The sequence below is a fragment of the Garra rufa genome, chromosome 1 (assembly GCF_049309525.1).
Source record: "Garra rufa chromosome 1, GarRuf1.0, whole genome shotgun sequence".
NCBI lineage: Eukaryota > Metazoa > Chordata > Actinopteri > Cypriniformes > Cyprinidae > Garra > Garra rufa.
In genome coordinates, this window is record NC_133361.1 from 83869885 (window position 1) to 83895274 (window position 25390).

The window sequence follows — 25390 nt, forward strand, 5'->3', positions numbered from 1 at the left end:
GCAGAGTGGTGCAGCGAAAGCGTGCTGGGCCCAGAAGTCGATGGATTGAAACCGTCCTCTGCTAAGATTGTTTCACTTTTATATGTGCTCAGGTGCTGCAAGACAAGTTAGAAATGTGTGCCAGAATCAAGTGGTTTTGAAAAGACCGGCGTATGGTACTCTCGTCAAGGAAAGCAGAGTGGCGCAGCGGAAGCGTGCTGGGCCCATAACCCAGAGGTCGATGGATCGAAACCATCCTCTGCTAAGACTTCTGAGCTTGTATATATGACAGAGCCCCCAAAAAAGAGAAATGTTCAGAGCCTGTTCATGAAAACCTAAAGTCACTTGGTCCTCTCACAATAGTTGTTCATCCAGAAGCTGAATGAGATGAAGAACTAAAAGAAAAAGTAAACAGCTGCATGACAGCCCCAGTGGCCTAATGGATAAGGCACTGGCCTCCTAAGCCAGGGATTGTGGGTTCGAGTCCCATCTGGGGTGACTTTCAGCAGAGTGGCGCAGCGAAGGCGTGCTGGGCCCATAACCCAGAAGTCGATGGATCGAAACCATCCTCTGCTAATCTTGTTTCACTTTTATATGTGCTCAGGTGCTGCAAGACAAGTTAGAAACGTGTGCCAGAATCAAGTGATGTTGAAAAGACCAGTGCACGAGCTCTACATCAAGGTGAGCAGAGTGGCGCAGCGGAAGCATGCTGGGCCCATAACCCAGAGGTCGATGGATCGAAACCATCCTCTGCTGAGCTTGTTTCACTTTTATTTGTGCCCAAGTGCTTCAAGACAAGTTAGAAATTTCTGCAAGAATCATGTTATGTTGAAAAGACCAGTGCACGAGCTTTACATCAAGTCAAGCAGAGTGGCGCAGCGGAAGCGTGCTGGGCCCATAACCCAGAGGTCAATGGATCGAAGCCATCCTCTGCTAAGCTTGTTTCACTTTTATTCGTGCCCAAGTGCTTCAAGACAAATTGGAAATTTGTGCAAGAATCATGTTGTGTTGAAAAGACCAGTGCACGAGCTCTATATCAAGTCAAGCAAAGTGGCGCAGCGGAAGCGTGCTGGGCCCATAACCCAGAGGTCGATGGATTGAAACCGTCCTCTGCTAAGCTTGTTTCACTTTTATTTGTGCCCAAGTGCTTCAAGACAAGTTAGAAATTTGTGCAAGAATCATGTTATGTTGAAAAGACCAGTGCACGAGCTCTACATCAAGTCAAGCAGAGTGGTGCAGCGGAAGCGTGCTAGGCCCATAACCCAGAGGTCTATGGATCGAAACCGTCCTCTGCTAAGCTTGTGTCACTTTTATATGTGCCCAAGTGCTTCAAGACAAGTTAGAAATTTGTGCAAGAATCATGTTATGTTGAAAAGACCAGTGCACGAGCTCTACATCAAGTCAAGCAGAGTGGCGCAGCGGAAGCGTGCTGGGCCCATAACCCAGAGGTCGATGGATCGAAACCATCCTCTGCTAAGACTTCTGAGCTTGTAGATGTAAGGCAGTATATTGTGTTGTCCACAAGATGTCGCTGTGACGCTGTTTTGTTAGGACATATACAGTTAACGTTGTTTGAGCTTCTTAATGCACCGTAGTGTTGATACGTGCATAATATGTGCGTAGTGCGCCATCTTCCCTGCAGTTCACGTTATCAATACTATAGGTAAGTCATGTTAACGGCAGTGGAAACTGAAATGTAAAATATATTTGTTGTTATCGCACTAAAGTTCAGTTCATTGAGATGTTTTGTGTTGTAAACTAAAAACGATCTAAATGCAAAGTAAAATAGAGAGTTAAAATGTTTTGTTATTTCTTTTGAACATGATTAATACGTGGTGGCTAATGCAAAGCTATGTATGATAATATAAGCATGTTATTCGATTGTATGTGCATTGAAATTGACTTTATGCAAGTTTAAAAATGCAATGAAAGTTTAAAAAAACTGAAGGCAGTTCACGTTATCAATACTATAGATGCCGTGCTGTGGAATAAACGGTCAAGCCACGATCCCAACGAACCCCTTTGTGTCTGCGTCTCATCTCTACCACCACGAACATACACAACACAACGCAGAGTAGCAGCGGCGGTGCTAGAGGCCGGTAAACGCGCAGAGAGAGAGAGAGAGAGGGTTACATATATATGACAGAGCCCCGAAAAGAGGGATGTTCAGAGCCTGTTTGTGAAAACCTAAAGTCACTTGGTCCTCTCACAAAAGTTGTTCATCCAGAAGCTGAATGAGATGAAGAACTAAAAGAAAAAGTAAACAGCTGCATGACAGCCCCAGTAGCCTAATAAAAGATGGGGAACAATAGTCTGTTAAGGGGGTGAAGAAAAGGAAGGAGGGGGAAGAAGGGGGGAAAAGAGAAAAAGAAAGAAAAAAAAAGGAAAAAATGAGGAGAAAAGAAATGAAAGGGAATTTTATCTCTTTGAACTTCAAAGCAATGTTTATGGAGTGTATATTTACAATAAATTATCTGAAAAAAAAAATGTTTTCTCTATTTTCCTGTACATTTATATGGGAGTAAGGATGATCACAAGCTTTCCAGTTCATATTAGTGTTGCCATACATTGAAGTGTTTACTGAATGTTTTATTTATCAGTAATTATCACATAAATGATGTCCAAAAGAATGAAATTATTTGAATTAATGAATTTAAATAATATTTTATTAGATTTATATTACTGATTATTGATATCTTATTCAAAGGTTTTGCACTTTAAATATATTTCTGCTGTAGTTATGTTCTAAAACTTATAGTACAAAAAATTGTAAATTTATTTATTAAATAATCCCCAAATTTATCAACATTTTTAAAAGGGCCTATAACCGTTAAATGATACTGTAACAAAGACATACAAAAAGAGTTATTTAATCATGACCAAACTTTTATTTTTCAATCAGTCATAGCCAATTATTCATTATTCTTTTTTTTTTTACATTTTTATTCTTATAGTTATGTTGCATGTGCAGAAAACAGAATAATATCTCTTAATAATACTTTCTATTGTCCATGACTCTTGTGCATTTTTTGCAAGTGCAAAAGAACAGAAAACAGAGCTATACATATAAATAAAACCGTCCAATGTCTTGTGCATTAACTGCAAGTGAAAAGAACAGAAAGCACATAACAATACAAATGAATAAAACTTTAAAATATTAATGACTCCTGTGCATGTTTTGAAAGTGCTAAAGAACAGAAAACAAAACTATACTTTTAAATAAAACTGTCTTAATGTCCATGGCACTAGTGCATTCATTGCAAGTGCAAAAGAACAGAAAGCAGAAAACAATACACATAAATAAAACTTTATCCCCTTTATTTTTTGGACTCTTATGGATGGCACAGAGCTTGAAATGGTCTCTATCAGGCGACAACAATCTGGCCACTGTGCAAGTGGGGCAGTGGTGGTGAATGTATGCCTCTTCACGCTCTCCACCCCTGGAGTGACCCTGTGTCCAGCCTACTCTGGTGTCTGGCAGCAAACATCACTCTCTTCTTATCGTAATCCAGCAGGTTCTGCCAACTATATTGCTCACCTAAGGCGAGAGAGCATATAATACATGGCAAATGAGAAAACAAAACAAGTGGTAGTGTTAACATATGATAGGTCAAGAAGAGAAACTGACCTGATGGTTGGTGAGAGCCAGAGATGGCTGATTCCTGAGCTCCACAAGATACTCCGCAAGGCTGTCCACTTTGTCCAGCACACCAGCACTATGCAAAGCCTGTGAGAAAAATACAAAAAAAATAATAATTAAATAAACAACATTATGAGTAAAGTGAAGTGGGACAAAAAAAAAACCAAATAAATATAAATATTTTTCTAGATTTTTTTTGTCAACTTCAGACCAAAAGCTACAGGTCAGCACAAATTATATTTTTTCCCTAGAAATTTAACAATATTACATAAAACATAATTACATACATACATTACATGAGATATTAACATACCACAGACTCGTCAGGAGATGCTGAGGCACCTGGCGTGAAGGAGGCATCATGCTGGGTGGAGGACAGAGAGAAGCTTGGGTCATCAGTAAGACTCGACTCAGTAATGTCAAGTGTTTGGTCCACCCTGAAGCCCTCGTCTTCTTCATCCTTACCTTCATCCACATCCTCCAGCATGTTCTCTGTCTCTTCTGAGTCAGGGTCCACTACCAGGAGCTGTCCAGTCTGACCCAGGAGGTAGTCAACACCAAGCAGCTCTCCTATGAAAAAAAAAAACATTTATAAAAGAAAACACAGAAATACAGGATCATTCACAAGTTTGGACACATCACTATTTTTAATGTTTTTGAAAGAAGTGTCTTATGCTCATCAGTAAGGGTACACAATTTTTTTTATAATGATACAACGATATATATTCAAGCTGACTAAATAATGGCACCCATTACAACAATTAAACATTATTTTATTGCTAATAAAGCAAAACAAGGTTACACATTTAAAGGTGTTACACTACAATTATACATATAAATATTTGAATATGAAATTACTACATGCAGTTACGATAGGGATAAGATTATTGTTTTGTTTGGTTTACAGTTAGTTGCATCCAATTATGCATAATTTACTGTTATTACTATAGTAACTACATATAGCATGTATTAATGACAATGTAAAATAAAGTACATTGTTAGTTAAAAGCTGTGGTTATACATATGATAATCAATCTGAAAAAAAATTAATTAATTTTTGTAAGGGATGTCTATATAACATTGCATTTTCATTTAAATTATTATTTGTAGCACTTACATCTGTGTTTATATAAATAGTAATCCATCTGCAAATATTGTGTATCCTAAAAATATATATTTTGCTATTCTACTCAAACAAATGATGTATGGCTATAACAGTAATCAATATCTATCAAAATACTGAGTATTATAATACTAGATGTCTTAACACAGATTAAAACTGCATCAACACAAATTGAATTGCAGATGCCTGCCAGGGGGCAGCACCAGTGGTTTCCACTGGAAGTTTTCAGTGAACTCAAGTGAACCAATGAACTTTGGATGACTTCCAACATATGACAGATACAAGTTATGTCCCACGTGACCACCTCCAACTAATTGGAGACCCATAACAACTTGGAGGGGGAGGAATAACACTTACTTTTAAAAAATGGCTGACTGAACCAAAAACCACCATTAAAAATGGGCCAGGTGGGCCAATAAATCATTGTGGGGGATCAGACAGGCATAACCAAGAAAAAACCGGAACTACAAATTTGGTAGCGCAGATAGGTGGGATACCCGGACAGACAGAGACGGAGATGCGGCGATCGCTGACCCGGCTTTGTTGCTCTGTTCAATAAAGTCTTATTTTGACATCTGGAACTCTGCCTCTCACGCTTCAATGTCTTCTTCATTGAGAAATGCTTTTATTGCTCCACGACACAAACACAAAACTTGATTACTACATTCACACATAGCAAAATCACATTAAATGTTAATTAGAAATGACAATGTCTACAACTAAACATATTTTTTAAATACAAATCAAACTTTAAATAGAATAGATGTGTTTACTATGCAAAATTACAGGCAAATAGTGTTTTATATGTGAGATTATAGGCAAATCATGGAAACAAAACATGATTACTACACTTTCACTATAGTAAAAGCATGGAAAATCCTTCGGATGAGACGTTAAACCGAGGTCCTGACTCTCTGTGGTCATTAAAAATCCCAGGATGTCTTTCGAAAAGAGTAGAGGTGTGACCTCGGCATCCTGGCCAAATTTGCCCATTGGCCTCTGACCATCATGGCCTCCGAATCATCCCCATATTCTGATTGGCTTCATCACTCTGTCTCCTCTCCACCAGTAAGCTGGTGTGTGGTGGGCGTTCTGGCGCACTATGGCTGCCGTCGCATCATCCAGGTGGATCCTGCACACTGGTGGTGGATGAGGAGATACCCCTGACACTGTAAAGCGCTTTGAGTGTCTAGAAAAGCGCTATATAAATGTAACAAATTATTATTATTATTATTATTATGGAAAATGACTTGTTTTTCTTTCATTCATATTTTTATTTATAGTAAGACTGTGTTTACAGTTAAAGAACGAGTAAACTGAGTTTAATAAGTACGATTACAGGCACAATTGTGTTTAATATGTGAGATTATAGGCAAGTCATGAAAAGAAAACATGTTACTACACTTTCACTATAGTAAAGCCATGGTAAATGATGACAAACACAAGCACAACGTTTTTTGTTGTTGCTGTTCATTCAGATTTTCATTTATAGTAAGACTGTATTCAAACAGTTGAATACCGATCAGCCAAAAAACACAACATGGTTACTACGCTTTCACTAGAGTAAAAACAAGGTAAATTGTCATAAAGAATGACTGCACTTACAGCTCAAACGCGTTTTCCCCCCATTTAAATAGAACTTAAGAACGTGTAAATAGACTTTAGAAAGTTAGGCAATTCGCGAGTCAAAAGTTTGAGAACGCCAAACACGGATGGTCCGTGTACCTACGTATAATTGGTTTTCTCGTTTTTGTTTTCAAAACAAACAAACGAATAAATGATTGGTTTATGCAATATTTACATTTTCTCGGGAACACAAAAACGAATTTCATTCATATTTTCAATTTTGTTTTCATTACACGTCGTTCAAATGCAGATATTAAAAAGTCAACAAAACCAAATCGAAAAATTACAATTTTTTGGAAAAAAGCGCATTTTAGTACACCGGAAGCTCTCTCCCAGCAAACACAGTACGTTGTGAGGACGTCGCCAGTTGGTCGTCATTTGGTCAGCGTAACATTACTTTACAGTTTTTCTCAATTGCTTAAACACATTTCTTGAATTTATGCCTCTTATTTGTGAAACTCTAAACACAAATCCACAACTTCTAACTCAATTCCCCAAACTTCCTATATTGATGTCAAAATGAAGCTCTCCACTCAAAACAATTCAATCTTGCTGAAAAACCAAACTTTGCTCTCAGACATGACACACAAATCCTCAAAAACACACACACTACAACACAGTTTTCCACACTGATGAGATAAATTCAAAACAATACTACGAAAACAATACAAATAAAAATCTTTTCACATGATGAACACAACAAATCTATGCCTTTGCAAGTGTTTTATTCCTTAATTTAATGTACTGTAGAGTAAGCCTACAGTACAAAACAGCAAACAACAACAAAAATAATTATTCTGCTCAGCATCCAGTCTTTGGTCTGGGACAGGCCAAAGAACCTCTTCAGCATCACTAAATTAGCCCTGGCCAGGCAGCAGGGGTAATATCGTATTGCATGCCTGATCCAACCCTGGTACTCATCAACTAAAATATTTGAGACTGCTTGTCTTCTTGCCCTTGCCCTTCCTCTGTCTCTTCCACGTTGTCGTCGTCATAATCCTTCTTCTTCTCCTCTTCCTCTTTCACCTCCTACTCTTCCTCTTCAAAATTACACATTACTGTATGTGGGATATTGATTGAAAAAACTGGACAGGATTCACAGTTACACTTGTACTAGTGGTCTGACAAAAAAATAAAAAAATAAAAATAAAATAAAAACACATTACAATGTCATTGTGAAACAGAAATGAAAAAGAAATATGGGCACAAAGGTGAAAATAAATTAGAAAATTAGAAAGTCCACTGTCAGAATTTGTAACTCCTGCATTGTCCTCTGTCTATATATGCATTCTAATTGAAGGTTCATGAGTTGTACCTTTGATCTATTTCAGAGAACTGCTTTATCATTGGTTGATCTATATTATCTTCATTAGTGAAAGTCAATATTCACTTGAATAATGGCAATTTTACAAAAAGTCTAATAGAAATGTGTAGAATATATGATTGACATGACAACTAGATCAAAAATTTTGCATTTAGGTGATGACTTATACGATGAGCTAATGACTTGATGTTTTGAGGGGTAAGACTATTGCACAGAGAAATACAGTATATACAGTATTTCTCAATTGCTAAAACACTAAACCCTAATGTCTGAACCAAATGCTCAGTTGCCTGAACCCATTGATTGAATCAATCGCTCTTTTGGCAAAACCATAAGCACTTTTCACCTGTTTAGACACAACTTGCCAACACATTTTCATTGTGATGCACCCGTGCTGCTTAATGGTGAGCACAGGTGACAAAAGTCAAACACAATTAAAGCACAGGTGTCACCACTTGAACACAACAACTCAAAACTGATCACACTTGTGGCTAATGATGTGAGGGAACATATACAGTAAGCCAGTTCAGAGAGCACTGGTTTGTGAGGCCTGAGAAGAAGAGTTTGTGTGAGAGGTGGTCGAGGTGGTCAGCGAAGACAAAGAACAGTAATATCTGATGAAATCCAAACATCCGAAGATTTAGAGAAGAGAACAGGTAATTACCATTTTTTTGACATTACAGTATAGTCAAATAATTATTTTCTCACATTCACTTGCATTGACGATTTTTCAATCTAGAGGTCCAGTGGGGTTTTACGGATGGGCGGGACTTACCAGCTCTATAGTATGTCATACAGTAATTGCTGTCAACATTTACATACTGTCCTATAATGTCAAAAAATGGTAATTACCTATTCTCTTCTCTAAATCTTCGGATTATGGTGGACACAGTGAATCTACTGATGTTTGGTTGTACCCTTTGTCCAGCCTCCCTCATGCTCATACCACACAGCAAAATCCCCGGTGTTAATTTAACACTCCCAGTGTTAATTTGTGGATTCATATATACACTGCTTCAGTGTTAACTTCAACACTGCTTCAGTGTTAACTTTAACACTGAAGCCAGTGTTAAAGTTAATGAGATAATTAGGTGATTAACAAAGTGATGATTGATCATTATTGAAGACACCCGATGTTAATAAGCAGAATCCCCAAAGGAGAAAACCAACATTTTTAAGCAACCATTATAGTGGTCAGTGTTTGCATTAGTTGGGCTCTTGACCCTTAGATCTTTAATACTAGATTTTGTTTGTTGCTGTGTTTGATTTAAAACAGCCAGACATAAGCTCATGTCATCAGGTGATGATTATGTTTTAACATATTCATTGTTTGACATGAATCACCGTGTCTAATCTGTTAGTTTTTTTTTTCACTTATTGTAATAGCCTTGACAATCCACAGAAGATCCAGTACTTCCTATACTGTTTTGGAAAGATTTTTTTACAACCTGTTTTAGAAAAGTGTTTCATGTAGGCACACATAGACATCAAGAACCAGCCCATGAATCTCAACAATGGTGACAAAGGCATATTCAGATAAACAGATCAACTCTGAACTCTCATCGTTTATTCATGCCGCAATGCATGATGGGAGTCATGGATGAGTTCTGATTGGCTACAACACGCTTTTTGATGGTCACCGTTGTTGTGATGCTCACAATGATTCTTCATGTCTGTGTGTCTAAATTAAAATTAACTCTTTTCATCTGTCTGATTATGCCAAAACTGCTCTTTTGTTCACAGTTTCTTGTAATCTGTAAGGAAATCCTATCTCAAATACTCAAGTCACTATATGATAATATGTCAAGCACAGTCAATGCCTCCTGATGATTTCTGCTCTTGGCTTATCTGGCTGTTATAACCCAGTTATTGCAGCCAAATAAGACCTAATATCGAAGATTTACGGGTCAAGAGCCTAACTAATGCAAACATTGACCACTATAATGGTTGCTTAAAAATGTTGGTTTTCTCCTTTGGGGATTCTGCTTATTAACATCAGGTGTCTTCAATAATGATCAATCATCACTTTGTTAATCACCTAATTATCTCATTAACTTTAACACTGGCTTCAGTGTTAAAGTTAACACTGAAGCAGTGTTGAAGTTAACACTGAAGCAGTGTATATATGAGTCCACAAATTAACACTGAGAGTGTTAAATTAACACCGGGGATTTTGCTGTGCATGGACAAGAACATGGTCAATCACAGTCGCTCTGATTTCATCAGACATTACTGTTCTTTGTCTTCGCTGACCACCTCGACCTCCTCTCACACGAACTCTTCCCATCTATGTTGTTGCCTGGCCAGACAAAATGTGGCCTGTGATGTGGATGAAGTCCTGTGGCCTGACCCAGTACGGAGACATGATGCTGAGGTTGAGTATTGCACTTATTTGTATATTTTTGTACTTTATTTTTACATGGGCTTACTGTTCACAAGTGGCAAACGCATAGGATTTCTGTTTGTTTTTACAAGTGCTACGTGTAAATGCACAAGATTCCTGTTTTGTCTTTTTGTACAAGTGCTAAATGCACAGGTTTTCTTTGTTTTGCAACATGCATTTAGCCTACAGTGAACAATAAACATTTATTTCTCCAGCTTCATGTCCTGAGCATTGTGTTTTCTATTTTTTGACAACATAGTTCAGTTTTGAGCACAGATTGAACTGTTTTGAGGTGAAAGTTTGGTTTTGCAAGAAGAGTCTGAGATTTTGTGAATGTAGCTTGAAAATTGGGTTTTGTGTTCACAGTTTAGAGAAAAGGAGAGCAGCTTTCAAGAAATGTGTCTTAGCAATTGAGAAAAACTGTAATACATTTTGAGCAACAGGACAAAAGACTAGATGATGTGGATGTTGAACAAGTAGTTGTGACAATTTCATTTCTGATCTGAGAAATGCACCAAAGTGACTGAGAAAAACTGTAAGCTGACTTTGGCTCTTTTATCTCCACCGAAGCTTCTGATTGGTGTGTGCTAAATTTTGACTCCTAGTGTTTCCACTTGGGTAATTGTGTGCTAATTGAGCTCAAACTTCGCAGACTTGAGTGAACAATACTGAATGCTTGTGCTTTCTAAATGACCACATGGTGTAAGCACTGAGAAATGTAGGGATTTGTGTGTAGAGTTTTGCAGTAACAGTTCACCAAATATAACTCCTGTGTCAAAGCAGGGAATAGTGTTTATAGTTTAGGGAAATGGGTGTGCTTTTTCAAAAATGGCGTTATAGTTTTGAAATTTTAGTTCAAAAGACTGGTTATAGTGTTTTAGCAATTGAGAAAAACTGTATGACAACGTCGTGAGGACGTTGTGGTAACGTTCCATATTTTTGAATTTTGGCTAACGTCCCAGAAACGTCGTAGGCACGTCCTTAAAAGACGTCGCTGGTTGGTCGCGTGGGAAACATTATAGCGACGTGGTCAGCAGGTCTCCAACTAACTTTTCATATTATTGCACTACATGTATTAAGCTTATTTTTAAAGGTGTAAACCGTTTTAATAGCCAATAATATGGGGAATATACTGAATTCGTCAAGCATTTTGCATGATGGAATGAATTATTATATAAGTATAACCCGTCATTTAAAATATAGAAATGTTTGTCATCAAATTAATGGCAAAACAAAAACCAAATAGTTTGCTTAGCAAATGGTGATAATTTATGGTTGTGAATGGTTTATTGAAAGGGGGAACGGGACAAATGTTAAGGTTAAAACCATGGTTAAAACCAGCGCACGTCACTTTCTGAGTGCTGCGTAAGTGCCCCGTGCGCGTGCCCGTCATTAACGGTCAGTGTTGCCAGACGTACGATAATTATCGTATTTGTACCATAATTTTGACCTCTGTACGATGTACGATCAATAATACCACAATGTACGATAATTTCAGAATTTTGTGACACTATGGTCGTTGTAATTATAAGAGCTTCTATTCTCAAAGATCTAGCTGTGTGGATACTACGTCTACCTTCATGATTGTGAGGAGAGGTGAACGTGCGTTACGCATGCCTTTCATCCAATCTTACGTCTTCTCAACCAATATCATCGTGGAGAATGTCTCTCTCTCAGGAGCACAAGTTAACGTTCCTGTCGCACTTAGGTCAGTTGTTTCAAAACTGAGGTTGTTAGTTTAACAATAAAGTATAGAAAATGAGTGCTGAAAAGTATAAATAGCTGTAACATCTAGATTAATAGCTGTATTTTGAACGTTTGACTCGGGTAAGATAATTAGTTTAGCATTGCAATAAGGTATAGAAAATGAGTGCTAAAAAGGAGAAATAGCTGTAATATCTAGATAAATATCTTTATTTTGAACGTTTGACTAAAATACGATAATTTTCTCCCAAATACGATAATTTTGAGCTTCTGGTACGATACTTGGACATTTCCAATCTGGCAACACTGTTAACGGTCAACTTCCAGAAGACGGACGAGAAGGAAAAGGTAAGCGCTTAAAATCTTCTCTTATTCATATTTTTTTGCTGATATAACGTTAGATGACACGTAAGATAAGTAGTGTTTTGTGTTTTTTGAGGTTTTCTATATTAATTTAATAAATAAATGCCCTGTTTGGTTAATGTTAAAGTTAATTAGCTTAGTTCTGGAGGCGGTCTGTGGTAACGTTAAGTTAACTTTTAAAATCCTAAATTAAAATGTTATACCTTATTTTTAGTCTAGTTTGAAATTTACCCACGATAAACTATACAGTATTCATTTTTTTTAAATTATTTTAACTTCTGCCTATAGTAACGTTGACTGCTTGTCGTTCGCATCTGACTATGCTCATGCTAGCCTAGCCGTATTGTAAACTTAAATATAAACCACTGATGTTATATAAACTTTTAATTAGACCGAGGCTGCCGAAATCCCATTCAGTGTATGTGGGATTAATAATGTCCTGCTTTCCTGTCGATTAACAGGCCTGTAAATGGTGTAATTTGCTCGTTACATGTTATTGGTTTTTACATACAACATTTTTACATACATAACTTGCATCATTTTTATGCTAGTGACTTTTCATTGACAAACAGATCTGATACTTTAGTTTTAACAAATATGTATCCAATAAATAGTTCACTATTTTATGTCCTTACTGCCAGTGAACCAGTTGAGTCATTCAGTGAGTTGCTTATTAGAAATGATGTTCATTGTTACTATGTAGTAGTTTAAGGATTTTGGCTAAAGTCCCAGAAACGTCGTGGGCACGTCCTCAAAGCTGGTCTCTGGATAATTTTTCATATTATTGCACTAAATGTATTGAGCCTATTTTTTTTAAGTAGTAGTTTGAATGCTTTATTCATTGTTCATTGTTTTATCAATGTTTTATTCAAAACTAACATACTTTTTTTAATAACAGGTGGAGAGAGAGTCTGGGCAGCAGCAACACGACAATCATGATTATGATTAGGGATGGGTATCAAGTACAGGTAACTTACTGATTTGGTTCCTGACTTGTTCAGTACCAAAAAATATATATAAAGCAACAGGACTAATGGTGCTGCTATTTGTATTTTAGACACAACCACATGACATCCAAACCAGCTCTAAGTGTATGGCAGAAAGGATCCAGGATCAAGAGATCATCCATCATGAAGACTGTGTTCAAAAGAACCCAGCAAATCCTCGGTAAAAAACTAAACCTCATTGTTTCAGTGTCACTCAGGCACAACTATAGATTTAAATTGATTTAAGTGGCTTAAATATTTATATTTCAGGCCTCCCTGACCCTTCTGTTGTCCTGGATGTGAAGACATGCTGGAACTGCATTTTCTCATGGTTAAAGGAGTTGTGCTGCAGTATCCTTCCTGGACCCACACAACAAAATGCTCAGGAGGAGAGACAGGTAATCCACAGGGTTGGATTTATCATTTCAATTACTCATAGCTAGATAGATACCAATTGATAGTCTAATTCCAGAGCCTGTGAATGATTTTGTTTTTTCCTCAGTCAGGAGACATTTTTGTGAAATTGTTGATGCTCATATGATTGTCATATGTCATGGTACCTTACAACAGTGGTTTTCAAACCTGGACCTGGGGACACACAGCACTATACATTTTGCACATCTCTCTTTACTGACAGATTTGTTCATGAAGCTCTTTCCTAAGGAGCTGATGATCTGAAGAAGGTGGGTTTAACAAGAGAGACATACAAAATGTGCAGTGCTGTGGGTCACCTGGACCACAATTGTAAACCACTGCCTTCATGAGCACCTCCTGTGCTCCTGATCATTTTTAAACATGTTTAAAAAATATTTGAGTTGGCCTGAATTTGACCAATGTAAGACTCCCCTATTTCTAAATCATACACAACCACATCACTTTGCTGTGTTTCCCACAGGATTTGTTTGAGACTTTGGGGGCTGGACCTTCGTCTGTCTGGGGGCATGGCCTAGTGTACAAAAGTATGTACTGTACATTTTAAACTTAATTTTTTCTATCTGGTGCACTTTGTATTAAGAGCTCCGACCCATGCTTAGTGTGGAAATTTTACAAAGAAAAAGTCAATGCAAATGACGTATCCCTCTTTTTGGTTATTGTGGACTCTTAAGAGTTTCATGAATAAGTTTTAAGCCAAATCTCCTTGCCAGGTCACCTAATAGTAAGATCAAATTCTCTGTGAACATGGCCACAGATTGTGCCTTTCCTTTAGAAGCTGGAGAATAACTTAAGATTTCAAAAGGAAGATTTGCGGTTTTATACAAACTGTCTATAAAATTAATTGGTTAATTAGTTTTATTTATATTTTATGTGGATTCAAGGGAAAGGTGAAAAATGAGAAGGCCTAGGAATGACTGAGGAAGGCAGCCGTGAGGAAAATGAAGTAATCATCAGAATGTAAGTTCTTTGCAATCTGTGCATTGTTTATTACAAGGTGTGTTTTCATTTAAATTCAAAGCTGAATTTTCAGCATCAATACTCCAGTTGTAGGTGTTCAAAATCATTCTAATATGCTGTGTTGCCCAATTTAGTTGTGTACACTAGGTTGGAGTCACTTAAGTTTTTTTTTTTACTTTATGAAGACCTTAATAGCAAGGATGCATTAAACTGATCTGAAGTGGTAGTAAAAACATTTATAATGTTACAAAAGTAAAAAAAAAAAAAAAAAAAAAAGGTTTTAAACCTTAACTATGTATTTATAAAATTATCCTAAAAAGAAATCACAGTTTACACAGAAATATTAAGTAGCACAACTGTTTTCAACATTGATAATAATCAAAAATGTTTTTGAGCATCAAATCATATGAGAATGATCATGTGAAACTGAAGACTGGAGTAAAGGCTACTGAATAATTCACCTTTGCCTCACAGGAAAGAAATGCATTTTAAAGTCTATTTGATGAAAAACAACAGAAAACGTATTTTAAATTAAAATATTTCACACTATTGTATTGTAAGTTAAATATAAATATAGCTTTGGTGTGTCGAAAAACATTAAAAAACTGAAAGACTGCAGATTTTGACTGGTTGTGTGTACATACAGTAGCAACATTAACAAGGTGATTCTCCCTTTCAGCTGCCAGAGAAGGATATTGACAGTACAGCCTCAGGATAGCGAAGAGGAAGAAAAACACCTTTGACATAATTTTCTCATACATTTGCCATGTGTTATAATAAAAACAATAAACCTGACTACAATAATATGGTCAATTTTATTAAAAGTTTCAAGTTTGCAAAGAATCTGGAGTATGTGGCACTGCATTAGAGGTACTCGTTGCTGAATAAGACCAAGTGCTGAGCAGGAACCTTATTCTTTAGCAAAACTCCTCATCAACTCTCCAAGAGTAGATCAAGAGTGAAGTGTCACCCTCCTATCCTTTCCTCAGAAGAGAGTACCTTCTGCTGCTGTGGTAAGAAAGACATTCTTCTTTTTCTCTCACAACTGTCCAGAACCTAAATTCTCAGCAAAGAGTCTTCTCCACAGCTGGGGACAGATCTCAGATTTTTCTGAAAAAGTCAACAGGCTCATTTACTGTATGTTTTTTGGGTGGGCCTAATACAGGGGAGATGTAATCTCTACATTGTTATATTAACATGTTCTTACTGTTTATTAATGTTGCTATTTTCTTTATTTCTGTTATCTTCTGAGAAGAATTACGGTCCTTTGGTAATTGTTTAGGTTTTGCTTCTGAGAGTGAAGCAGTATTACAGCACTTCACCACCAGATATTTGTAGCAGGTGTTTCATACACAGGACACTCAGAAAACAAATTAACTTAAAGTAATACAGAAATCACTACTGAATTGTTTCTATCTTTGTATCAGTATTTTTGTACCAAACTAGGGGAGTTGTGTTAATAAGAGTAGGCTACTGATAACTATTACTATACTATACCCATCATTAATTAAATATTTAATATTTTTCAGTAAAAGTAAAACATTTTAATCAGTGGTTGTATTATTCTTTGATTACTATGTACTTTATGTGATGTGTTCAATTATCTGTGCTAATGACTTGGCAGCACTTTACATGGTTAAATAATAGGTGTCATGTTTAAAATGCAATGGCTTAGTATATGTAGAAAATAACACTGAATAAATGGTGATTTAATAAATGAATGCTGATTTTCTGTTGGAATTTAATGATTTTGTATTGGTTTGCATGTATGCAGTGAATATATTTACAAAAACTACAACAATTTGAAAACATAAGGATTTAGTGTTTGTTTTTTACAGCAGAAAATGTTTGAGTTTGTCATTATATACTGATTTCAAGGTGGTAGGAACACATCCTCGGACAGGACTAAAGGTGAGAAGCAAATATTAAAAATACTGGGAAAGTGCTAGTTTGGTCGTTAGGACGTACTTGCCACGTCCTAGCAACGTAACGCAATAACGTCGCTGCGATGAATATGGGAATCACAAAGTTACGTCGCTGGTACGTTATTTGGAACGTCGCCGCGACCAATGTGGTCCTTTATAGTAACGTCCTCACGACGTGCCAGTTTGGTCGTGGAGACGTACTCACCACGTTCCAGCAATGTACCAAATAACGTCGCTACGACGAATATGGGAATCACAAAGTTACGTCGCTGGAACGTTATTTGGTACGTCGCTGCGACGAATATGGTCCGGTCCAGTAACGTCGTCACGACGTAATTGTGTTAGCTGGGATCAGTCAAATGAAATACAATAAATGTACAAATAAATATTACAAATTAAAAAACGATCAGAAATGCGTCCAATTTTCTAATATTATTATTTGATGACAACAATACATTTGGAAAACAAAATACAGCCATTTCTGCTTTTTTTCTATTAAACAAAAAACCAAGCTGCACCCTTTTTTAAATTTCATCTTTCATTTCAAAATAGAATAATGAATGAACGAAAAAGTACACGGACCGAGACGCATGGTTATATTTATTTGATATTGAAAATATTGAAAATCGTAATTAAATTGAATCTTAATTTTAAGATGGCAGTAGGCCTACTGACATACAGAGATTCCAAATATAAACAAAAGGCATAAAACCTGCAATTTTACATATTGTTAAAATGTAAAGATTCACACCCCTTTACAATGAGCCCATTTGTAACATCAACTAAGATTGATGAAAGCTGTAGAATAGAAGTGTTGTTCCTTGTTAGAGTCTGTTAATTTCAACATTTACTGTAATATTGTTAAATTTTGAAGTTTATTTTGTTAACATTAATGAACTATGAAATAACTTTAATGATCAATATATAATTATTATTAATATTTTTATTCATTTACAAAGTATGGTTTAGTATTTTTTTTAAATAGTACAGCACTATTTTAGTTGCCGTTCAGTATCCATTTTCAAAAACTATCGGTTAATTAATCGGTATCGACCAGTGTGGTCCAACCTAGCTATCGGTATCGGTAAAAACCAATATCGTTCGACCTCTAGTTTCAACCTTCTCAAATACTGAGGCTTCTGGTTTCCGAATGGAGGCGTGGGTTCAAATCCGACTTCTGACAACTATTTTTCAGGAGCCCGAAAAAAATGTCATAAATGACTTAAGCAATATAGAATATGTTCTCAGATTTTAAATGTGGCAAATATCTATCACTTTCAAAAGCTCAAACTTTTGGATTCCCACTAGTTCATTAATTGTACCGATACTTACAGCACAGCTGTTGTACTGTCAGGATGGCCGAGCGGTCTAAGGTGCTAGACTCAAAGGTTTCCACCTTCTCAAATACTGAGACTTCTGGTCTCCGAATGGAGGCGTAGGTTCAAATCCCACTTCTGACAACTATTTTTCAGGAGCCCGAAAAAATGTCATAAATGACTTAAGCAATATAGAATATGTTCTTAGATTTTAAATGTGGCAAATATCTATCACTTTCAAAAGCTCAAACTTTTGGATTCCCACTGTTTCATTAACTGTACCGATACTTACAGCACATCTGTCGTACTGTCAGGATGGCTGAGCGGTCCAAGGCGCCAGACTCAAGGGTTTCGACCTTCTCAAATACTGAGGCTTCTGGTCTCCGTTTGGAGGCGTGGGTTCAAATCCCACTTCTGACAACAACTTTTCAGAAGCCTGAAAAAATTCCATATATCCTTATATGTCACTTAAGCAATATAGCATGTGTTTCAGATATTAAATATGGCAAATATCTGTCACTTGACGAAAGCTCAGACTTTTGGATTCCCATTAGTTTATTAATTGCACCGATACTTACAGCACAGCTGTCGTACTGTCAGGATGGCCGAGCGGTCTAAGGCGCCAGACTCAAGGGTTTCAACCTTCTCAAATACTGAGGCTTCTGGTCTCCGAATGGAGGCGTAGGTTCAAATCCCACTTCTGACAACTATTTTTCAGGAGCCCGAAAAAATGTCATAAATGACTTAAGCAATATAGAATATGTTCTCAGATTTTAAATATGGCAAATATCTATCACTTGACGAAAGCTCATACTTTTGGATTCCCATTAGTTTATTAATTGCACCGATACTTACAGCACAGCTGTCGTACTGTCAGGATGGCCGAGCGGTCTAAGGCGCCAGACTCAAGGGTTTCAACATTCTCAAATACTGAGACTTCTGGTCTCTTAATGGAGGCGTGGGTTCAAATCCCACTTTTGACAACAACTTTTCAGAAACCTGAAAAAATTCCATATATCATTATATGTCACTTAAGCAACATAGTATGTTTTTCAGATATTAAATATGGCAAATATCAACCACTTGAAGAAAACTCTGACTTTTGGATTCCCATTAGTTCTCTATTTGTACCGATACTTACAGTAAAGCTGTTGTAATGTCAGGATGGCCGAGCAGTCTAAGGCGCCAGACTCAAGGGTTTCGACCTTCTCAAATACTGAGGCTTCTGGTCTCTGATTGGAGGCGTGTGTTCAAATCCCTCTTCTGACAACAACTTTTCAGAAGCCTGAAAAAATTCCATGTATCCTTACATGTCACTTAAGCAACATAGCATGTGTTTCAGATATTAAATATGGCAAATATCTATCACTTGACAAAAGCTCAGACTTTTGGATTCCCATTAGTTTATTAATTGCACCGATACTTACAGCGCAGCTGTCATACTGTCAGGATGGCCGAGCGGTCCAAAGCGCCAGACTCAAGGGTTTCGACCTTCTCAAATACTGAGGCTTCTGGTCTCCGATTGGAGGCGTGTGTTCAAATCCCACTTCTGACAACAACTTTTCAGAAGCCTGAAAAAATTCCATATATCCTTATATGTCACTTAAGCAATATAGCATGTGTTTCAGGTATTAAATATGGCAAATATCTGTCACTTGACGAAAGCTCAGACTTTTGGATTCCCATTAGTTTATTAATTGCACCGATACTGACAGCACAGCTGTCGTATTGTCAGGATGGCCGAGCGGCCTAAGGCGCCAGACTCAAGGGTTTCAACCTTCTCAAATACTGAGGCTTCTGGTCTCCGAATGGAGGCGTGGGTTCAAATCCCACTTCTGACAATAACTTTTCAGAAGCCCGAAAAAATGACATCTACGACTTAAGCAATATAGAATATGTTCTCAGATTTTAAATGTGGCAAATATCTATCACTTGACGAAAACTCAGACTTTTGGATTCCCATTAGTTTATTAATTGCGCCGATACTTACCGCACAGATGTTGTTCTGTCAGGATGGACGAGCGGTCTAAGGCGCCAGACTCAAGAGTTTCAACCTTCTCAAATACTGAGGCTTCTGGTCTCCGAATGGAGGCGTTGGTTCAAATCCCTCTTCTGACAACTATTTTTCAGGAGCCCGAAAAAATGTCAAAAATGACTTAAGCAATATAGAATATGTTCTCAGATTTTAAATAGGGCAAATACTGTATCTATCACTTGACAAAAGCTCAGACTTTTGGATTCCCATTAGTTTATTAATTGCACCGATACTTACAGCACAGCTGTTGTACTGTCAGGGTGGCCGAGCGGTCTAAGGCGCCAGACTCAAGGTTTCAACCTTCTCAAATACTGAGGCTTCTGGTCTCCGAATGGAGGCGTAGGTTCAAATCCCACTTCTGACAACTATTTTTCAGGAGCCCGAAAAAATGTCATAAATGACTTAAGCAATATAGAATATGTTCTTAGATTTTAAATATGGCAAATATCTATCACTTGACGAAAGCTCATACTTTTGGATTCCCATTAGTTTATTAATTGCACCGATACTTACAGCACAGCTGTCGTACTGTCAGGATGGCCGAGCGGTCTAAGCCGCCCAAAGCAAGGGTTTCAACCTTCTCAAATCCTGAGGCTTCTGGTCTCCAAATGGAGGCGTGGGTTCAAATCCCACTTCTGACAGCTATTTTTCAGGAGCCTGAAAAAATGTCATAAATGACTTAAGCAATATAGAAAATGTTCTCAGATTTTAAATGTGGCAAATATCTATCACTTGACAAAAACTCAGACTTTTGGATTCCCATTAGTTTATTAATTGCACCGATACTTACAGCACAGCTATCGAACTGTCAGGATGGCCGAGCGGTCTAAGGCACCAGACTCCAGGTTTCAACCTTCTGAAATACTGAGGCTTCTGGTCTCCGAATGGAGGCGTAGGTTCAAATCCCACTTCTGACAACTATTTTTCAGGAGCCCGAAAAAATGTCATAAATGACTTAAGCAATATAGAATATGTTCTCAGATTTTAAATATGGCAAATATCTATCACTTGACGAAAGCTCATACTTTTGGATTCCCATTAGTTTATTAATTGCACCGATACTTACAGCACAGCTGTCGTACTGTCAAGATGGCCGAGCGGTCTAAGGCGCCAGACTCAAGGGTTTCAACATTCTCAAATACTGGGACTTCTGGTCTCTGAATGGAGGCGTGGGTTCAAATCCCACTTTTGACAACAACTTTTCAGAAACCTGAAAAAATTCCATATATCATTATATGTCACTTAAGCAACATAGTATGTTTTTCAGTTATTAAATATGGCAAATATCAACCACTTGAAGAAAACTCTGACTTTTGGATTCCCATTAGTTCTCTATTTGTACCGATACTTACAGTAAAGCTGTTGTAATGTCAGGATGTCCGAGCAGTCTAAGGCGCCAGACTCAAGGGTTTCGACCTTCTCAAATACTGAGGCTTCTGGTCTCCGATTGGAGGCGTGAGTTCAAATCCCACTTCTGACAACAACTTTTCAGAAGCCTGAAAAAATTCCATATATCCTTATATGTCACTTAAGCAATATAGCATGTGTTTCAGATATTAAATATGGCAAATATCTGTCACTTGACGAAAGCTCAGACTTTTGGACTCCCATTAGTTTATTAATTGCACCGATACTTACAGCACAGCTGTTGTACTGTCAGGATGGCCGACCGGTCCAAGGCGCCAGACTCAAGGGTTTCGACCTTCTCAAATACTGAGGCTTCTGGTCTCCGATTGGAGGCGTAGGTTCAAATCCCACTTCTGACAACTATTTTTCAGGAGCGCGAAAAAATGTCATAAATGACTTAAGCAATATAGAATATGTTCTTAGATATTAAATATGGCAAATATCTGTCACTTGACGAACGCTCAGACTTTTGGATTCCCATTAGTTTATTAATTGCACCGATACTTACAGCACAGCTGTCGTACTGTCAGGATGGACGAGCGGTCTAAGGCGCCAGACTCAAGGGTTTCGACCTTCTCAAATACTGAGGCTTCTGGTCTCTGATTGGAGGCGTGTGTTCAAATCCCTCTTCTGACAACAACTTTTCAGAAGCCTGAAAAAATTCCATGTATCCTTACATGTCACTTAAGCAACATAGCATGTGTTTCAGATATTAAATATGGCAAATATCTATCACTTGACAAAAGCTCAGACTTTTGGATTCCCATTAGTTTATTAATTGCACCGATACTTACAGCGCAGCTGTCATACTGTCAGGATGGCCGAGCGGTCCAAGGCGCCAGACTCAAGGGTTTCGACCTTCTCAAATACTGAGGCTTCTGGTCTCCGATTGGAGGCGTGGGTTCAAATCCCACTTCTGACAACAACTTTTCAGAAGCCTGAAAAAATTCCATATATCCTTATATGTCACTTAAGCAATATAGCATGTGTTTCAGGTATTAAATATGGCAAATATCTGTCACTTGACGAAAGCTCGGACTTTTGGATTCCCATTAGTTTATTAATTGCACCGATACTGACAGCACAGCTGTCGTATTGTCAGGATGGCCGAGCGGCCTAAGGCGCCAGACTCAAGGGTTTCAACCTTCTCAAATACTAAGGCTTCTGGTCTCCGAATGGAGGTGTGGGTTCAAATCCCTCTTCTGACAACTATTTTTCAGGAGCCTGAAAAAAATGTCAAAAATGACTTAAGCAATATAGAATATGTTCTCAGATTTTAAATAGGGCAAATATCTATCACTTGACGAAAGCTCAGACTTTTGAATTCCCATTAGTTTATTAATTGCACCGATACTTACAGTACAGCTGTCGTACTGTCAGGATGGCCGAGCGGACTAAGGCGCCAGACTCAAGGGTTTCAACCTTCTCAAATACTGAGGCTTCTGGTCTCTGATTGGAGGCGTGGTTTCAAGGCCCACTTCTGACAACAACTTTTCAGAAGCCTGAAAAAATTCCATGTATCCTTACATGTCACTTAAGCAACATAGCATGTGTTTCAGATATTAAATATGGCAAATATCTATCACTTGACAAAAGCTCAGACTTTTGGATTCCCATTAGTTTATTAATTGCACCGATACTTACAGCGCAGCTGTCATACTGTCAGGATGGCCGACCGGTCCAAGGCGCCAGACTCAAGGGTTTCGACCTTCTCAAATACTGAGGCTTCTGGTCTCCGATTGGAGGCGTGGGTTCAAATCCCACTTCTGACAACAACTTTTCAGAAGCCTGAAAAAATTCCATATATCCTTATATGTCACTTAAGCAATATAGCATGTGTTTCAGATATTAAATATGGCAAATATCTGTCACTTGACGAAAGCTCAGACTTTTGGACTCCCATTAGTTTATTAATTGCACCGATACTTACAGCACAGCTGTTGTACTGTCAGGATGGCCGACCGGTCCAAGGCGCCAGACTCAAGGGTTTCGACCTTCTCAAATACTGAGGCTTCTGGTCTCCGATTGGAGGCGTAGGTTCAAATCCCACTTCTGACAACTATTTTTCAGGAGCGCGAAAAAATGTCATAAATGACTTAAGCAATATAGAATATGTTCTTAGATATTAAATATGGCAAATATCTGTCACTTGACGAACGCTCAGACTTTTGGATTCCCATTAGTTTATTAATTGCACCGATACTTACAGCACAGCTGTCGTACTGTCAGGATGGACGAGCGGTCTAAGGCGCCAGACTCAAGGGTTTCAACCTTCTCAAATACTAAGGCTTCTGGTCTCTGTATGGAGGCGTGGGTTCAAATCCCTCTTCTGACAATAGCTTTTCAGAAGCCTGAAAAAATGACTTCTACGACTTAAGCAATATAGAATATGTTCTCAGATTTTAAATGTGGCAAATATCTATCACTTGATGAAAACTCAGACTTTTGAAATCCCATTAGTTTATTAATTGCACCGATACTTACAGTACAGATGTTGTTCTGTCAGGATGGCCGAGCCGTCTAAGGCGCCAGACTCAAGGGTTTCAACCTTCTCAAATACTGAGGCTTCTGGTCTCTGATTGGAGGCGTGGGTTCAAGGCCCACTTCTGACAACAACTTTTCAGAAGCCTGAAAAAATTCCATGTATCCTTACATGTCACTTAAGCAACATAGCATGTGTTTCAGATATTAAATATGGCAAATATCTATCACTTGACAAAAGCTCAGACTTTTGGATTCCCATTAGTTTATTAATTGCACCGATACTTACAGCGCAGCTGTCATACTGTCAGGATGGCCGACCGGTCCAAGGCGCCAGACTCAAGGGTTTCGACCTTCACATGTCTCCTGTCCTGTGGGTGTCGCTGTTTCGCTGTTTCCCTGCTTCCAGTCTGCCTTGCTGCAGAGTGGTCTGTTTGTTTGTAGCTCTCTGCAGCTTCGTTTTTCTACTGGATTTTCTACTGGATTCTCTATCTTATTGTTAATTCTGCCGTTTTAAATTGATAGATATAGCTTAACTTAATTTCTGGTCTTATCCATCAAACTAATCTGACTAATTTGATTGTTCGCCTTACTCTATAATCACGAGTGCAGCGCGTTAGCATTCCATAGCCGGTTAATTTGCCGCTCGCACTCCATTCACGCTTTTAACTCTTGTTTACTATTTTTAGCATTGCGCTGGCCGGTTAACTTCCCATCTGCGTTCCATTCACGTTTTTATTTTTTTTCTCGTGTTTAATATCGTTAGTACTCTTTTAGCCGGTTCCGTTCCGTTTTTTCTCCCCCTGATCTGTTCTTCAGGAACTCTAACAACATTGGTAAGTTGAAATCATTCTACAATCACGGTGAGTAATGGCTTCTTCTCCTACTATTGTTGTCTGCACTGCTTGCCACATGTATAGCTTATCTATCTCTGTCAGCAGTGAGCCTTATACATGTGATAAATGCAGGAATATAGTCAGGCTGACAGAGAAGATTTCAGAACTAGAGTCACGCATCCAAACTTTAATAGAGGATAGTAAGAATGTGAGGGCCTTAGATACGGTTTTGGATGTGACTAGCTCAGAAAGCCCTGTACATTGTTCGGTTCCGGTAACAACGCCCATGCAGCAGGGCAATTGGGTGACTGTGAGGCGGCATAGTCGCGGGTCAAAACACCGCTCTTCCGTTCCGATCAGAACATCAAACAGGTTCTCCCCACTCAGTGACGCACCCACTGAGAAACCTGATGAATGTGCTCTAGTAATTGGCGATTCTATTGTACGGAACGTGAAAATAGAGACACCAGCCACCATAGTCCAATGTTTACCGGGAGCCAGAGCGCCTGACATCTTGGCAAATTTAAAAGTGCTGGCTAATGCTAAACGTAAATTCAGTAAGATTGTTATTCACGTCGGCGCTAATGATGTTCGACTTCGCCAGTCGGAGATCACTAAAAATACTGTTAAAGAGGTGTGTGAACTTGCAAGTACGATGTCAGACACTGTAATATGCTCTGGTCCCCTCCCGGCTTACCGTGGTGATGAGATACATAGTAGATTGTCATCGTTAACCGGCTGGATGTCAAAGTGGTGCCCGCGAAATAACATAGGTTTCATAGACAATTGGACAAGCTTTTGGGGCAGACCTGACCTGTTGAAAAGAGATGGTCTTCATCCCTCCGGATGTGGAGCATCTCTTCTATCTAG

The 25390-nt window shown here is 38.1% G+C and overlaps 15 non-coding genes across 15 annotated transcripts; all 15 read left to right on the plus strand.

Annotated features, from left to right (window-relative positions):
- Positions 1-404: 404 nt before the first annotated feature.
- On the plus strand, positions 405-477 carry trnar-ccu (transfer RNA arginine (anticodon CCU)). The gene has a single exon. It is a non-coding gene; the product is annotated as a tRNA-Arg (tRNA).
- Positions 478-17794: 17317 nt separating this feature from the next.
- On the plus strand, positions 17795-17905 carry trnal-caa (transfer RNA leucine (anticodon CAA)). The gene is made up of 2 exons: positions 17795-17832; positions 17860-17905. It is a non-coding gene; the product is annotated as a tRNA-Leu (tRNA).
- A 165-nt stretch (positions 17906-18070) lies between these two features.
- Positions 18071-18181, plus strand: trnal-caa (transfer RNA leucine (anticodon CAA)). Its single transcript has 2 exons — positions 18071-18108; positions 18136-18181. It is a non-coding gene; the product is annotated as a tRNA-Leu (tRNA).
- Positions 18182-18356: 175 nt separating this feature from the next.
- trnal-caa (transfer RNA leucine (anticodon CAA)) lies at positions 18357-18467 on the plus strand. Its single transcript has 2 exons — positions 18357-18394; positions 18422-18467. It is a non-coding gene; the product is annotated as a tRNA-Leu (tRNA).
- Positions 18468-18633: 166 nt separating this feature from the next.
- trnal-caa (transfer RNA leucine (anticodon CAA)) lies at positions 18634-18744 on the plus strand. Its single transcript has 2 exons — positions 18634-18671; positions 18699-18744. It is a non-coding gene; the product is annotated as a tRNA-Leu (tRNA).
- Positions 18745-19205: 461 nt separating this feature from the next.
- On the plus strand, positions 19206-19316 carry trnal-caa (transfer RNA leucine (anticodon CAA)). The gene is made up of 2 exons: positions 19206-19243; positions 19271-19316. It is a non-coding gene; the product is annotated as a tRNA-Leu (tRNA).
- A 175-nt stretch (positions 19317-19491) lies between these two features.
- trnal-caa (transfer RNA leucine (anticodon CAA)) lies at positions 19492-19602 on the plus strand. Its single transcript has 2 exons — positions 19492-19529; positions 19557-19602. It is a non-coding gene; the product is annotated as a tRNA-Leu (tRNA).
- Positions 19603-20050: 448 nt separating this feature from the next.
- Positions 20051-20160, plus strand: trnal-caa (transfer RNA leucine (anticodon CAA)). The gene is made up of 2 exons: positions 20051-20088; positions 20115-20160. It is a non-coding gene; the product is annotated as a tRNA-Leu (tRNA).
- Positions 20161-20603: 443 nt separating this feature from the next.
- On the plus strand, positions 20604-20713 carry trnaw-cca (transfer RNA tryptophan (anticodon CCA)). The gene is made up of 2 exons: positions 20604-20641; positions 20668-20713. It is a non-coding gene; the product is annotated as a tRNA-Trp (tRNA).
- A 166-nt stretch (positions 20714-20879) lies between these two features.
- trnal-caa (transfer RNA leucine (anticodon CAA)) lies at positions 20880-20990 on the plus strand. Its single transcript has 2 exons — positions 20880-20917; positions 20945-20990. It is a non-coding gene; the product is annotated as a tRNA-Leu (tRNA).
- A 461-nt stretch (positions 20991-21451) lies between these two features.
- trnal-caa (transfer RNA leucine (anticodon CAA)) lies at positions 21452-21562 on the plus strand. The gene is made up of 2 exons: positions 21452-21489; positions 21517-21562. It is a non-coding gene; the product is annotated as a tRNA-Leu (tRNA).
- A 452-nt stretch (positions 21563-22014) lies between these two features.
- On the plus strand, positions 22015-22125 carry trnal-caa (transfer RNA leucine (anticodon CAA)). The gene is made up of 2 exons: positions 22015-22052; positions 22080-22125. It is a non-coding gene; the product is annotated as a tRNA-Leu (tRNA).
- Positions 22126-22300: 175 nt separating this feature from the next.
- On the plus strand, positions 22301-22411 carry trnal-caa (transfer RNA leucine (anticodon CAA)). The gene is made up of 2 exons: positions 22301-22338; positions 22366-22411. It is a non-coding gene; the product is annotated as a tRNA-Leu (tRNA).
- Positions 22412-22864: 453 nt separating this feature from the next.
- Positions 22865-22975, plus strand: trnal-caa (transfer RNA leucine (anticodon CAA)). The gene is made up of 2 exons: positions 22865-22902; positions 22930-22975. It is a non-coding gene; the product is annotated as a tRNA-Leu (tRNA).
- A 175-nt stretch (positions 22976-23150) lies between these two features.
- trnal-caa (transfer RNA leucine (anticodon CAA)) lies at positions 23151-23261 on the plus strand. The gene is made up of 2 exons: positions 23151-23188; positions 23216-23261. It is a non-coding gene; the product is annotated as a tRNA-Leu (tRNA).
- Positions 23262-25390: the final 2129 nt, after the last annotated feature.